Below are 15,154 nucleotides of genomic sequence, written 5' to 3' on the forward strand. Positions count from 1 at the left end.
TTCCTTTTCCAGGGCATATTCCCGACCCAGGGATCGAACCCAGGTTTCCCTCATTGGAGGCAGACTCTTTACTATCTGAGGCACCCAGGAATCCTTTTCAGGGAGATTTACTAAACACCCCATCTGGTCACCTCTGTCTCAGAGGCCCCTTCCTGGGAACCCAAAACCTAAGAGGTGAGTTAATTTACACCCCGCCTCCATCCCCACCCACCCCCGCCACCTGGCTTCCTTTATCTTCAAAGTAGTTGTGCCCCTGCCTTCTTGGTGGTTGGTTACACAGATTAGATGAGAGACTGTCCCCCGCCCCCCATCCTGGTCCTGTTTGTGGGGAGGAGTGGGGAAGCCGCAGGGACCTGGGAATGACTCTCATTAGAATGTTTAGAGGCCGGAGCCCGCTGACTGGAAATGACAGCCAGGCTCTGCAAGGGATTGTTTCAGGCTTTAAATCGGCACCTAAGTGAGGACTGCCAGGCTATGCTTGTGCCTCTGGAAACATGTCCCGTGTTTGCCTGAGTCCCTCCTGCTGTGGTGGCGTGACAATCCACTGTGGCGTGACCAGCTACAGGGTGGCTGCTGAAGGGAGGGGGCAGGGCAGCAGTGTCCCCAGGGTGGGGAGCCATCTCTGCAAGAGACATTTCTAATTTCTTTTGAGCTGCAGGGGGTAGTAGCCTGGAGTTAGGGCAGGAGATCTCTGCTGCTCAGGGGGCCCAGCAGGATGGAGGGTATGTGTAAGCACCAGTACTGTCTCCAACACCTCCCCAATCCTTCTGAAAGTGGCAGCCGTGAGAATGTCACCTTGCACTTCCAGCAGAGGACATCGCGTCCTCCTCTTAGGAGGCCCTGGTGGAGGCGGGGGCAGGGGGGACTCCAGAGGGGCCTGTAATTCTTCTGGCCTGAGGGATCACTTCGTGATAGACTAGCACTGGCTTCCAAAATTCTTATTTTTCTCTTACAGAACTTGTACAAAATTCACCTTCAGACTAGCCATTGGAGAAAAAGGTAAAAGCACACTAAGTATGCACACACATGTGTGCACACATAAAAAGAAAAGGACAAAAGGAAAAAAATAATTGGCTATTCTGACACCTAGAGATAAAAAAACATGACATTTGGGGGCATTCCCTTACACACTTCATTCTTTATATTTTCACACCAATATGCTATAGAGTCACCTATACCTTGGTGGCTCAGATGGTAAAGAATCTGCCTACAATGCAGGAGAGCTGGGTTCGATCCCTGGGTCAGGAAAATCCCCTGGCAACCGACTCAGTACTCTTGCCTGGAGAATCCCATGGACAGAGGAGCCTGGTGAGCCACAGTCCATGGGATTGCAGAGTCAGACACGACTGACTGACCAACACTTACTTTCTTACAGCTACACCCCTTTAAAGTGTGTTGGTTGAACCCTATACCTTTCCAGAGCAAGGAAAACAGTTTCTATAATAGAGATGAAGATGAGCAGAAAACCACCAGCACCCCCAGAACTCTCCTCCACTAATGCTCCCAGGAGTAACCAATTTCCTAATTTTCTAATGCCATTGAAGTAATGTTACCTATTTTTAAAGTTCATATCAATAGAATCATAAAGTATTAAAAAAAAAAAAAAGAACAGAGGTGATACTGTTCACCAGTTCACTCAAAGAATGAACTTCAGATGGAAGCCACAAATCTGTTTCCTCAGTTGCTTTCAATTCCAATGTGTCTCTCCAATCTTGTCAAGCGATGCTAGTGTATAGGGTACCTATTTTTCACACGGTGTGGTCCTGATATGCTAGCAAACTACTGGAAGAGGAACTCACGCCAAGAAACAGGGACCTTGCTGTGGAGGACTTAGTGCTGAGCTTCCAATACTTTGCCAACCAAGTTATTTTCAAGGGCAATTATGACTATTGGGTGATTTTTCTATCGTTGCCTGTCTTTAGAAGCCACCCCCTCCAGAGGGTGCAATTTCACTGTACATCTGTTTACAACATTCAGAATGTTTCCAATATTCCAGTAAGAACTCAGATGGTGAGAAGTACATCCTGGTCCATAATACATGGGCCCTCTCGGCCAGTCATTTCTTTAGAATAAATTTCTAGAAGTAGATGGGATGGCTTATTTCATGTGTCAATATGACGGGGCCCTTGTAGGGCCTGGGTATCTGGTTAAACAATATTTCTGGGTGTTTCTGTGAAGTGAAAGATGCTCAGTTGTGTCCGACTCTTTGTGACCCCATGGACTATACAGTCCATGGAATTCTCCAGGCAAGAATACTGGACTGGTAGCCTTTCCCTTCTCTCCAGGGCATCTTCCCAATGCAGGGATCAAACCCAGGTCTCCCTCATTGCAGGCAGATTCTTTACCAGCTGAGCCACCAGGGAAGCCCAGGAATACTGGAGTGGGTAGCCTATCCCTTCTCCAGCAGATCTTCCCGACCCAGGAATCAAACCGGGGTCTCCTGCATTGCAGGTGGATTCTTTACCAGCTGAGCTACCAGGGAAGCCCATTTCTGTGAGAGTATTTCCAAATGAGGTTGGCATATGAATTGGCACTCAGTAAAGCAGGTCCCCATCTCCCCACAACGTGGGTGGGCCTCATCCAATCCACAGAGAGCCTGAGTAGAACAACAACAATAACAAAAAACAAAAACAAACAAACAAACAAAAAAAACAGAGAAAGGGAGAGACTGCTCTCTGCCAGATGTGAGCTGAAACTGGTTTTCTGCCCTTGGATCGGAGCTTACACCGTGGGACTTCTTGGCCTCCAGAATCATGTGAGCCAGTTTCTTATAATAAATCTTGTTCATTGGCCCCTGTGTGTTCATTCTCCCTATCTTTATCCACTACCTTCGAAGTCAGAGAGAATCAGCTTCAACTCCAGTCCCCCCTTTTACTTGCCAGCCAGTTTCTGAGCCTCTCACAGCCTTAGTTTCCACATTGTAAAACGGAGTCCCTGACACTTTCTACCGTGAGGTTTTTGTGAAGATTAAAAGCAGTTAGTTCCGTGCTCATATAGTAATGTGTGTGTGTGTGTGCCTAGTCGCTCAGTTGTGTCTGACTCTGCGACCCCATGGACTATAGCCCGCCAGGCTCCTCTGTCCATGGGGATTTTCCAGGCAAGAATACTGAGTCGGCTGCCATGCCCTCCTCCAGGGGATCGTCCCAATCCAGGGATCGAACCCAGGTCTCCTTCACTGCAGGCAGATTCTTTACCACCTGAGCCACCAGTAAAAACACAGTTAAATGTAATTTCAATGGCTATCAAATGAATATATATATATGTGTGTAGGCATGTATATTCTCCTCACATTGGTTCTGTTTCTTTGGAAACCCTAACACTAACCCTAACAACTCTTCTACAAACAGTGGTATGGGCTTATAGTCCCACTATCTGTGTAGGAATGTGTCTTTTTTTCCTCTTGCTTGCCAACACTGAGTTATCACTCAAAGGAATATCAGTGTAGGAAGTCTTTTATTTATTTATTTATTTTAATGTAGACTGGGAACTTACCTGTGGTCCTGTTGCTAAGATTTCATGCTCCCAGTGCAGAGGGCCCAGGTTCGATTCCTGGTCAGGTAATTAGATCCCACAAGAGTTTGCATGCCATAACTAAAATTCCTGCTTGACGCAACGAAGATCGAAGATCCCGTGTGCCACACCTCAGACCTAGCATAGCCAGATTAATAAAAAACAAATATTAAAAAAATGTGGTCCACATACTTTGTACATCATTCAAGCAGTACAAAAAGGTTTACAGTTAAAAGGTAACTAATTATCCCCCATTCCCTTAATTCTCTTCCTGAGAAGAAACTGTTAACTGTTTCTTGAGTCTCCTTCTGGAAACATCCTAGGCCTGCACTGGCCCATATGGTGGCCAGCAATCATATATGGCTACTGAATGCATGAACTATAGCTATTCCAAATTGAAATGTACTATTAGTGTAACATACACCCTGGATTTTGAAGACTTCAATCACAAGATAGAATGTAAAACGAAGTGATATTTTGCTATACTGAGCTAAGTAAATATCATTAAAATTCATTTCAGTTATTTCTCCTTTTTTTTTTTTCCAGTGTGGCTACTAGAGAGTTTTGAGTTCCTCTGTGGCTTGTACTCTAATTCTATTGACTGCAGCTGTTCCATGCATATTGAAGTGTTTGCTCATAAGGCCTTCCTTCCCCTTTTCTTTAACTCAAATGGTGGCATCTCGGACTTACGGCAAGAGAAACACCCAATCACGGCTATGGTTTGTACATTGCTGGGTGGGACTCAGCAGCACTGGCCCAACGTAAACATTCGTGGGCTGGGTTGTAGGTGAGATCAGTAGGCCCAAGCACTGGGGACATTCTCTGCTGTCCTTGGGCCAGGTCACCAGGGGCAACTCTCCTCCCAGGCTAGAGCCTCAGGACCATGGTTCAATCTTGCCTTTGGAGTATCTGTAACATTTAGCTGCCCTAACTCACGTCTTTTTTCTAAAAACAAAATAAACGTTAAATCCCTACTGTCCTCTGGGCCATTAGCTTGAGGCTGAGGGTGTGGCGGGTATGCACCTTCATATTTTCTGTCTCATATTGAAAGGGTTTGTCAGGCCAAGGGAGGCCGAAGTCAGTTCGGTCTAGGAATATGAGGTGAGCTGTATGTCAAGATCAGTGAAATGGAAAAACAAATGATTTTTTTATAATTGTCGGTGCTTCGCTGCGAGGTTACATTTTGTCCTAGAAAATACAGGTTATTGATTTTCCCCTCTGTATATACAAATCCATTTATAATCCTACTATTGCAGAAAAGTAAAAACTAAAAAAAAAAGAACGAAAAAATAAGAAAAACAGTTTGGCTGCCAGGGAAACAGTACAGGAAACTAGAGCATGTAAGGATTCCATTAAGTTCCAGGATGAAGCGGGGCAAGTTCGGAGTGTTCACACAGGAAAGGCTGGCAAGGAAAGATCAATTGAAACCATCTGTTTCTAGAAGAGGGCCAGGTGCCACCCTGACAGATGGGCACAAATGCTAGCCTGGCGTGGGGCCAGCTGATGCCTGGCCTAATGGCAGAGAGCAGGGTCTCTCCTCAGCATGTGTGGCGACCACCCAAACCTGGTCCAGGGGGTGCCACAGAGCCTGTAACTCCTGTTCCCCTGCGTTCTGGCGTGGATTTCTGCAGCGTCTGGGGCCGGAAGTGGAGGTGACCATAAGGAAAGAAGCAGGGGGATTCTGAGGGCTACTCACCTATGTGTCACCTAGGAAGGAGTACACTTGAAAAACATTCTTGCCTCACACTCTGTCAAAGTTGCTCATTAGAACTTGGTCAATGGACTTCCCCAGTGGTTCAGTGGTTAAAACTCTGTGCTTCCAAAGCAAAGGGTATGGGTTTGATCCCTGGTTGGGGAACTAAGATCCCACATGCTGTGCGGAAAGGCCAATCAATAAATAAAATGAAAATTTAAAAAAATGTATAACCCTGGCCAGAAATGCACAATGAAAAGAACTTAGTCAAAAATTTTCCATGACCTTTGGCCTAGGACTGTTCTAAGAGGTGGTGATGGAGAGTGAATTAGCAATAACTTAGTGTTGCCAGTTGAAAATCTTTTCTCTCAAAATGCATGCATACCCCGATGACATTTACTATTTTGGCCTTCCCTTTCCAAGAAAATGATCTGAATCAATTCTCACCTGTGGTGGCTCACACGGCCACAATCCTCAGCCCTCTTTCCATCTGTGCCCTTGGACCCAGCTCTGGGCACTGGGCTCAGCCATGTGACAGGCTTAGGCCCATGGGCTGTTAGCGGGCATATCACAGAGGCTCAAAGTGGCCCATGCACTGGAGCTTGCTCTCTCTTGGGTGTGTGCTATCTCCACGACCATATGCTCAAGCTAGCCTACTGGACCATGAGAAACATGTGGAGTGGAGAGGAGCTGAGGCCAGCCTCGATCAGCCACCAGCCAGCCATGAGTGAGTCTGGCTGAGATCAGCAGAGCTACCTAGCCAGCCATCTGGTTGCATGAGTACTGAGCTTTGAGTTGGTAGGTGGTGTTGCTGCGGAGGAAGTTGATGTATTCAAAAGTCTGGAGGGCCTGAATTTGCCTTTGGTACACACGGGAAGGGGCTTCCACAGTGGCTCATCAGCAAAGAATCTGCCTGCAATGCAGGAGCCGCAGGAAACATGGGTTCAATCCCTGGGTCAGGAAGAGCCTCTGGAGAAGGGTGTGGCCACCCACCCCAGTATTCGTGCCTAGAGAATTCCATGGACAAAGGAGTCTGGCGGACTATAGCCCATAGTGCTGCAAAAGGAGTCGGACAGGGCCGAAGTGACTTAGCATACACGCACGCATACATGGGAAAGGGAAACCCATTTTTCACATACTTTAAAGTCACGGCTACCCCATTGATAGTATTTATAGAGGAGTTGGTGCAAATTTGTCTCTAGTTGCAGCAGTCCCAACAATGGAATCCTGGGAGATTTTGGTGACCCAGAGCAGTCATAAATTATACCACATTGGAACTACATATGATTTTATAATATGATCACTCATAAAACCTTAAGAGCTCCTTTAGAAAAGGTTCAGAAATCACGTGTGGGCAAAAAGCTCCGTGTGTGTAACTAGAGTCGGCTAATGTTTGCTTTAGAAACTTCTCTATTTCCTGACTTGAAGAAGTTCACCCTTGCAGACTCAGCAGGGTAATAACATTGGTATCTACATTAATGTCCTGTGCCTCTAACGAGAATCTCTTGAAGCCACGTAGAAGTAATTTTAGGAGTTCTCACAGCAGGGTTGTAATTCTTAAATACTTAAAATATTATGTATGTTGTCTCTCCTGATGAATAGAACCTTTTTTCATCTCGCTGTTAACAAACTCAGATTCTCTCAAGTGATTGAAAAGCTCTCTGCAAGCCTAAAGTTCTATAAAACCTCTAAGTAATAGCAACAATAAAACCTTATTAGCCATTTCAGGCTCTGAATCAAGATTTTCAATCCTTGGCATCTAATTAAACGTTTTACATTCTAAAGGAACACGTAGCAGTATACCTCTCTCCAAACGCTTCCTTTCCTGACTGGGATTAGAAAATTGGTCAAGATTTTGTACGAGGTGCACAAATGCAACTCAAAATAAAGATGTCTTAGGTAATATTGCTTTCAAACTCGAGCGTCCAACCAGGCTGGTGTTGCTAATTCCAGATGAGAGTTGAAGGGGCTGTAAGAAAGTCATTGTTTTTGGATAAAGTACTGGCATGCCAGGGGCTCATGGGATGTTAGCTTGTTAGATAAAGTCTCACCCTGGCTCCTAATTTATGGAGAAATGAGAAGTGAGGACCAGCAAGAACCTTCACGCTCAGGTTTAAAACTCACCAACCCTAGAAGCAGAAGTGTTCAGTTTCCAAATCTCAGATTCTCATCTGCCTTCTGCCATTGTCATCATTTATAATCTGTAATCAATATAGTCACCACCGTGGCTACCAACCAGATGCTTACAACGTGACCCATCCAAATTGACAGGTATTGTCACATATGTGCCAAAGTTCAAAGACTTTAGAATGGAGAAGAAGAACTGCAAAGACATCATTGCTTGTTCTCCCTGCTCCCTCGTGTGCTTGCTCCGCCATGCCCTGCTCTCAAGAGGCATAAGTCCCCTCCCCTAGCGAGTGGGCCTGGCCTGTGGATGAGGGCGACATGCAGCTCAAGCAAGGGGTCCACGCGCACCGTGGGCTATGATGACACAGTACCACTGAGGGACAAAGTCCTTGGGAAAACCAACATTCAGATAGCTCTTCCTTCTGGGTGCCATGGGACAGTAGTTCCGCATTCTGGTTTGGTTGTGAAACACTTCAGGGTTGTGGCAGCTGGTGTCATAGATGAAGATTATAGAGGAAGCACTGGTGTTGTGTTATGTAATTTTGGCAAAGAAAGGTTTGAAGTCAAAAAGGGTGATCAAACTGCGCAGCTCATTTGTGAATAGATATTTTATCCTGAAACAGAGGATGTTCAAGTTTCAGATAACACTGAAAGGGATTCAGGAGGTTTTGGTTCCACTGGAAAGAAAACTTATGCCAAGAACACAAAAGGAGAAGAATGTAGAAGAATGTACTTTGTTCTTGAAGCTAAAGATTTTGCTTTAAAAAAAAAAGAGAAAATACCTCTTTAATTATTTTGGTACTGAATACATGTTGAAATGATCCCTGGGATATATTGGCTTAAGTAAAATATATTGCAATCAGTTTCATCTGTTACTTTTTACCTCTTGTGTGTGTGGCTCCTAGAAAATGGAAGATTCCCTAGGTGGCTTGAATTTGTTTTCTATTGGACAGGGTGCCCTGGAGGAAGAGAGAGAGCAAAGGCCAATGTGGACAACCTCCAGTGGGAGTGGACAACCTTCCAGGCCTGTCTCCTGCCTGGAGAGACTGAGTGGGGAAATCATCCCTTTGAATTTCAGCAGGTGAGCTTGAAAACCATATAGCAGCACTTTTTGAATTGGACTGAGAGCTACAGGATCCCAGCGCTGCCTGCTAGCCTGCCTCAGTGAGTAGCCACTTCTGTATGCAATTGGGTTCTCAGGCTGCCAAAACTTTGCGTCCTTTGCTAGGTCTAGTTGCCAGGGCCTGGTGGGAGCTGTATGCAAAAAAGACCACCCAGGGAGCCCCAGGAGTGACACTGAAGACAGCTCTGGAGCTTTCCGACACCCTCCTAACATGGTACAGAAAAGATGTTTGCCTTCCCCAAGGTCACTGCCTCATGCTCGGTTCCCCATGAGGAGGAGTCAGAGATGGAGTTTAATGCGCCGGAGGCTGACTACGGAGAGCCCCTGGGATCCAGCCCTGAGGAAGGGAGGGGAGAAGGCAAGAGTGGCCGGACAGAGAAACTGAGCTGCAGTGTAATCCTCCAGGAAGCCTCTACAGGGAGTTGGAAAGCTAGAATAAGACTTGGAGCCTTCTGAAGGTAGGGAGAGAGGGCTGAGCTTTCAGACCCCCTTGGTGATCAGTCATTGGAGGTGGGCTACCTGGGGAAAATGTGGCCTTGGCTGGAGGGGCTCTCTATGCTGGGAGGAAGAAGTCCTTCATTCCTGAAAGGGGATGCCACCATCACATAGCTGGCCTCTGAATCTAGGTCTCCTAATTCCTTGCCAAGAGCTGGGTCACCTATTCTGCCCAATCAGAGAACCCAAGCTGCTGTCCACAGCAGGAGGCACCTATGAAGCAAAACAGAGATCTGGAAAGGCACTCTGCAAGGCAAACAGGCCAAGATGTTTCTGGATCTGCTCCCTCCATTTGTTTCGAAAAAGCACCTATTGTCTCAGGGGATTTGTCAATTCTTGGGCAGTCAAGGAATGAGGGAATTTACTAAGGGTGCAGTGAAGATTTGCTGTGACTCTGGGCCAGGCAGCCTTGCTATGTCCTCTCACACAGGGGGGATCTCCAACCTCATCAAAGGTTACAACTCATAGGTTACAACTCAAAGGTTACAAAGCTTACAACTCATCAAAGACAAACATTGTAGTTTGACTACTGGAAAAGCTCATGCATCTGGGTCATACTCTTCCACCATCTCATTGTTAGCATGGTTTTCCAGCAAAAGCCCCCACCAATATGCCAAGTATACATCCTGGCCCAGGGCCCTCGGCAACAGCAAAGCTCTCAAAAGAGATCAAAGAGGTGGTGAGTTCTGGTCACTGCCACGTGCTTTCTATGTGATGTTTTGAACTAATGGTGCTGGCCTAAACGGCTGGCTAGAGGACCGCCAAAATCTCACAGGGTAGGGAGGCGACAGTGGCCATTACCAGCTTAGAAAATGCAGAATTGGCTGCAGGAAGCCTGACTGTCTATTTCTATCATTGTATTTCTTAGGCAAGTTGCTCTGCTTTTTTATGGTTAACATAGGAGTCATTCAGCCTTCACAGGACCCCAGTAAAACTAGATGGAACCGTATCTCTCTCAGACAGACGGGAATGAGGGCTGGTGTTGCAGATAGCGCTCTGTTCAGAGCTTTGACTCGGGGGCGTGGAGACATACATGCAAAAGAGAAGCCAGGTAATGAAAGTTCCAAGCATAACAGCAAATAATCAGGCAATATTGAACTAAGGCTATAGCTTGAAGTCCTGAAACTTCTGAGTCAGAAACTTCTTCTAATAATAGTTAATAAGAACATAATCCTTATCCATAAGGAGCAAGGGAAGATGTCTAGAAGACAAAGTACAGGCTACAGCTGAGTTAACAAACAAAAACGCAGATCTGTGACGACTTTAACCAAAAAGAATGGAACAATAGTAAGTGCAGTGAGGCTTGGCAAGGGGGAGAAGGCACAGGTAGGGAACATGAAAAACCCGCTTTACTTTGATGAGCTCTTAATGAGTTTTTGACGGAATGGAGGGACCACTCTTTTACCTCCATCTTGTGGTCAAGCGCGGAACTGCAGCCTCCTCTGGGTCTTTAACCCCGTCACTCCCTCCCCTTCGTCTTTTTCTATTTGCCAAACATTCCTGTGCTCCAATCCCCAAAGTGGGAGTCGGCTGATTGAATTCGCCCCACCGTTTCACCTCTGTGGTTTTCAAGTCCCAGCTCTATTACATGATAGAACCAAAGCTTTTTACTTGGCTCTTTCTTCCCTCTGTCTAAAGATACCTCACAGCACCCTTGGCTGTGGAAATGTCTGTGGAGTGCGTGGATACCAGAACAGGGGTGATGGTACACGTGTGTGGGGTCATGGGGTGAAACAAGAAGACGACCCAGGCTTTGTGGGGCCTGAGTTGTACAATCTTAGGATCATACAATCTTAGGATCCCTCTTTAAGAATATAAGATTACAGGGACAAAACTAGGTATGACAAGAAATTATAAGAAATTCTGGGTTTTAAAGAGGACCATGCATGTGTGTGCCCAGCTGTGTCTGACTCTCTGAGTCCCTATGGACTGTAGCCCGCCAGGCTGCTCTGTCCATGGGATTCTCCAAGCAAGAACATTGGAGTGGGTTGCCATTTCCTCCGCCAGGGGATATTCCTGAGCCAGGAATTGAACCCAGGTCTCCTGCATCGGCAGGTGGATTCTTTACCACTGAGCCGCCTGTGAAGCCCTTTTAAGAGCAGACTAATACCTACACTTCACAAATTCCAGAAATGTAACATAATCTTTTTATTAACTGCCTAACACACTTTTTATCTGACAATTTTGGGTTACATACTTGTTGATCGATTTGGGGTTTGATCAATAATTCTGAAAAAATACATAAAGTTTATCTGAAATCTAGAGCACACAAGAATAACTCATGCCTTCTTAAATTGCCACTACATTGTATTGGGCTACACAATTATGTAATCAAATTACTCTTATGGGATAAAAATTGACTCATTGATAAATACGTTTCTTTAGGGTATTTTCTTGTATCAGTGGCAATTTTGCCTGATGTTTCATCTGGAATTAGATACTCTAAGACGTGGTTCAAATCAGTAAGGTAGATAAAACATGTGACTTCACATATAGACAATACTGCCTGTTGTACTGCTATAGGTTTGTGCCCTGCAAGAATTTTGATAAATTCTTCTTGCTGTGATTTAAATTCATGATCTAACGTTTGAAATTAACTAATAAAGTGTGAGCCCCTAAAGCTCTAGCCCCCCCACCCTTGACTCCAATAAAAGCAGAACCCCAGGCCTGTGCATTTGCAAAAAAAAAAAAAAAAAAAGAATAATTCTGATAAATTCTATTGCACATACATTAGATGAGAAGGGAAAAAAGAATATATGGTATATTCATAATTGTATCCATTGCCTTGCTGAATATACTCCCAACAGGACAGAATTTCCTTTATGTAGGGATGAATGCCCCTTCATGGATCACAGCCTTGTAGTGACGAAGGGGCTTGTGTAACTCAATGAAGCTATGAGCCATGCCACGCAGTGTCGGGAGCCAGCGTGAGGAATCCCACCCGTGACAAGGTCATGCAGCAAGAGCTCTGATGGCAAGGCTAATCAGACCTCAGGTTTTCCCCCTGGCATTTCCTGAGCATCCACCCCCCAAAAAATAAGAATCTGCCTGCTTTTCCACTCTTCTGATATTCTCTGGAAAAAGTCAACTCAAGGCTTTAGTCTTCTGCATTTGAAAGGGATGTTTCAGTTAACCCCCTCTGATTGCTCTCTAGCTTACCTAACAGGTTCCCTGGACCTCTTACAGCTTGTGAATTGCTTGCAGCCCCCAAGCGAGAGGCACAAAGCTTAAAAGCATCTTAAAGATACAGAGCCTTTCCTAAAGAGTTGAAAATTATATTGGTGACGGGATTTCACTGTTGACTCAATGATTGCCGCCAGGCCTCCATATTCTTTATCTTTTAGGCACCTGGGAGGATGTTAATCAATGTAAACGGGATATGGAAAAGATATATAGTAGTTCTGATGTTAGCAACACTAGACTTTTGAGTTAATTACTTCTCTTTGCACTCCTCTTGTGTCCTTGCTATGTAAAAATGTAACTTTATTTAGTACTTTCTGAGAGTGGCACCAAACTTTGGGAAGATCACACAAATAAGTCTTCTGGTTGACAAACCCTTATCAGAAAAAAGGCTGTAAAATGTTAATTGGCCCCTTTTGGCCAGAAGATCATGTAAATCACCTAAGACTTGTGTATACAATTAGGTATGCAGAGAGAAAAGCCTGGTTTTGATAAGAGTCTGGGCTGCTAACACTGCATAATTTTGTATTACCCATTGATCTCTATGTACAATCTAAAATGTATATAAGGCCTTCTAAACAATAGGAGCAGGAGCCAGTCGCTGGACTGGTTTCCCCCGTGTCTCTTTACTTTAATTTCAGGCTGAATTTCCATCTGGGGCACGGAGGCTCGCCAAGTCTACTTACTTGCCCTGGCTGTTAAGACCCGCGGGAAAGGGAGCCTAAGGCGAGGCATCCTCAGATATTCAAGCCGGTGGCCCAATGTAGATGGTGCAAATTCCTTGTCTGGAATTTTATTGGTCTTCCGCGTAATCCAAGCTATTCAGCCCTCTTCCTCCACTTAATCTTCCTACTACACTATTGTTTCCTAATCTAATCTTATATTAATTAATAAATAAGTTCTTTCCTCGCCGACTCCGTCCACTCTTCGAATTCCCTGGATCCACTGGGGCTGGACCCCGGCAATGCAGGGCCACCCAAGATGGATGAGTCATAGTGAAACGTTCTGACAAAATGTGGTCCACTAGAGGAGGGAATGGCAAACCACTCCAGTATTCTTGCCGTGAGAACCCCATAAACAGTATAAAAAGGCAAAACGATAAGACACCAAAAGATGACCCCCCCAGATCGGAAGGTGTCCAATAATGCTACTGGGGAAGAGCAGAGGGCAATTACTAATAGCTCCAGAAAGAATAAAGCGGTTGGGCCAAAGTGGAAATGACGCTCCATAGTGGATGTGTCTGGTGGTAAAAGTAAAGTCCGATGCTGTAAGGAATAATATCGCACAGGAACCTGGAATGTTAGGTTCATGAATCAAGGTAAATTGGAAGTGGTCAAGCAGGAGATGGCAAGAGTGAACATCAATATTTTAGGAATCAGTGAACTAAAATGGACTGGAATGGGAGAATTTAATTCAGATAACCATTATATCTACTACCGTGGGCAAGAATGCCTTAGAAGAAATGGAGCAGCCCTCACAGTCAACAAGAGTCCAGAATGCAGTACTTGGGTGCAACCTCAAAAATGACAGAATGATCTTGGTTCGTTTCCAAGGCAAACCATTCAACATCACAATAATCCAAGTCTATGCCCCAACCAGTAATGCTGAAGATGCTGAAGTTGAATGGTTCTATGAAGATCTGCAAGACTCTAGAACTAATACCAACAAAAAATGTCCTTTTCATCATAGGGAATTGGAATGTGAAAGTAGGAGGTCAAGAGATACCTGGAGTAACAGGCAATTTTGGCCTTGGGGTACAGAATGAAGCGCGGCAAAGGCCAACACAGTTTTCTCAAGAGAACACACTGGTCATAGCAAACACCCTTTTGCAACAACACAAGAGATGACTCTACAAATGGACACCACCAGATGGTCAATACTGAAATCAGATTGATTATATTTTTTGTAGCTGAAGATGGAGAATCTCTATACAGTGAGCAAAAGCAAGACCTGGAGCTGACTGTGGCTCAAATCATCAGTTCCTAATTGCAAGATTCAGGCTTAAATTGAAGAAAGTAGAGAAAATGACTAGGCCACTCAGTTCAGTTCAGTTGCTCAGTTGTGTCTGACTCTTTGTGACCCCATGGGCTGCAGCAAGCCAGGCTTCCCTGTCCATCACCAACTCCTAGAGCTTGGTCAAACTCATGTCCATTGAGTTGGTGATGCCATCCAACCATCTCATCCTCTGTTGTCCCCTTCTCCTCCTGTCTTCAATCTTGCCCAGCATCAGGGTCTTTTCCAGTGAGTCAGTTCTTTGCACCAGGTGGCCAAAGTATTGGAGCTTTAGCTTCAGCATCAGTCCTTCCAATGAATATTCAGGGTTGAGGTCCTTTAGGATTGACTGGTTTGATCTCCTTGCAGTCTAAGGGACTCTCAAGAATCTTCTCCAACACCATGGTTCAAAAGCATCTAACAGGCCTTGGGGGTATATTATTTTCTTTATTCTTGTTGGACATGTTGGACATATGAGGATATCAAGGGAACACTTGATGCAAGTCATGAAATTAAAAGACACTTGATCCTTGGAAGGAAAGCTATGACAAACCTAGACAGCGTATTAAAAATCAGAGACATTACTTTGCCAACAAAGGTCCATATTGTCAAAGGTATGGTTTTTCCAGTATTCATGTATAGATGTGAGAGTTGGACCATAAAGAAGAGTGAGTACCGAAGAATTGATGCTTTTGAACTGTGGTGTTGGAGAAGACTCTTGAGAGTCCCTTGGACAGCAAGGAGACCCAACCAGTCAATCCTAAAGGAAATCAACCTTGAATATTCATTGGAAGGACTGATGCTGAAGCTCCAATACTTTGGCCACCTGATGAGAAGAGCTGACTCATTGGAAAAGACCCTGATGCTGGGCAAGATTGAATGCAGGAGGAGAAGGGGACAACAGAGGATGAGATGGTTGGATGGCATCACCAACTCGATGGACATGAGTTTGAGCAAACTCCAGGAAATGGTGAAGGACATGGAAGCCTGGTGTGCTGCATTCCATGGGGTTGCAAACAGTTAGACATGACTGA

Source organism: Oryx dammah, unplaced genomic scaffold (genome assembly GCF_014754425.2).
Source record: "Oryx dammah isolate SB20612 unplaced genomic scaffold, SCBI_Odam_1.1 HiC_scaffold_23, whole genome shotgun sequence".
Classification (NCBI taxonomy): Eukaryota; Metazoa; Chordata; class Mammalia; order Artiodactyla; family Bovidae; genus Oryx; species Oryx dammah.